A 1,157-nucleotide genomic window follows, 5' to 3' on the forward strand; every position below is an offset into this window, starting at 1 on the left:
AGTTTTCCACAATTATAACAAGTACATTCTTTTATAGATTTCTTTTTCCTATATGGTCTTTTATGTTTATAATTTTTTACATAATGTCTTTTTCTTGGTTTCTTATATTTATATTTTGATTTTTTGTATTTCTTATATTTCTTATGTCTTTTTCTTTTCTTATAATATCTTTCTTCACATCCAAATTGAGGTGCTATTTTATCTTTGCAACATGCTAAATTTCTTATTAATGTTTTTTCCAATTTTATTTCTTCTCTATATTTTTCACATAGATTTCTATACCATTGCTATAAAAATTTTATTCTTGCTCCTAAGGTATCTACTATTTTGCTTCATCTCAACTCTTTATTATTTTTGAACTAAATGGTTCAGGTAATTTACTAAAATATAATTTTCTTATTTCTTTACTTTCTTCTATATTATATGTTCCTTTATAATAATATTCTTTAAATGCACACATATACTCATCTATATAGCACATATTACATATTGCTAATTTTAACATTTAATTCCTATTCGTATCTTTCTCTTTATTTTGTTCTTCTTCTTCTACTGTTATACTACTAAATTCTTCTCTTATAGCTAGTTCATATTTTTTCAATATTTCTGTTGGTAGTATTTTAGTAGGTATTGATGTTCCTTCTGTTTTATTATCAGATCTTAGTGCTTTTTACTTGCTTTTGCTAGGTTTAAAAATCATAATTTTATTGTTCCTAGTAATGTCTTTTCTATATATTCTGGTGTATTTGTTGTATATATTTTATTATCTAATAATTGTTTTGACATGTATCCTACCTATAGTTGTATTGTTGTATTTGTATCTATTACACAGTCTAAATATAAAAAGTTCTAATTAATTATTTGTTTTGGTGTTCATTTATTATATTCATCTTGTGGATTATATCTTTTAAACTTATTTTTGTAATTATAGGTTGGTTTTCTTATTTCTGATGTACTAGATATTGTATTTTTATCTAGAGTATTTACTACTGTATTTATTAGTTCTAGATTTTCTTTATTAATTACTTCTTGTTTTTCATTAATTTCTAGTTTTTCTATGTTTTCTAGAATTTTTGTATATGTTTCACTATCTTCCGAATCATAATTATTTGTTTCTTCAGCATCTATTGTATTTATTTCTAATTCACTGATTTCTG

The 1,157-nt window shown here is 22.6% G+C and overlaps 1 long non-coding RNA gene across 1 annotated transcript in view; it reads left to right on the forward strand.

Annotated features, from left to right (window-relative positions):
* The window catches only part of LOC107870716, a 33,606-nt gene that overhangs the window by 16,888 nt on the left and 15,561 nt on the right, over nt 1–1,157 (forward strand). The gene's annotated exons all lie outside the window — the stretch shown is intronic.

The sequence above is a fragment of the Capsicum annuum genome, chromosome 5, assembly GCF_002878395.1.
Source record: "Capsicum annuum cultivar UCD-10X-F1 chromosome 5, UCD10Xv1.1, whole genome shotgun sequence".
Classification (NCBI taxonomy): domain Eukaryota; kingdom Viridiplantae; phylum Streptophyta; class Magnoliopsida; order Solanales; family Solanaceae; genus Capsicum; species Capsicum annuum.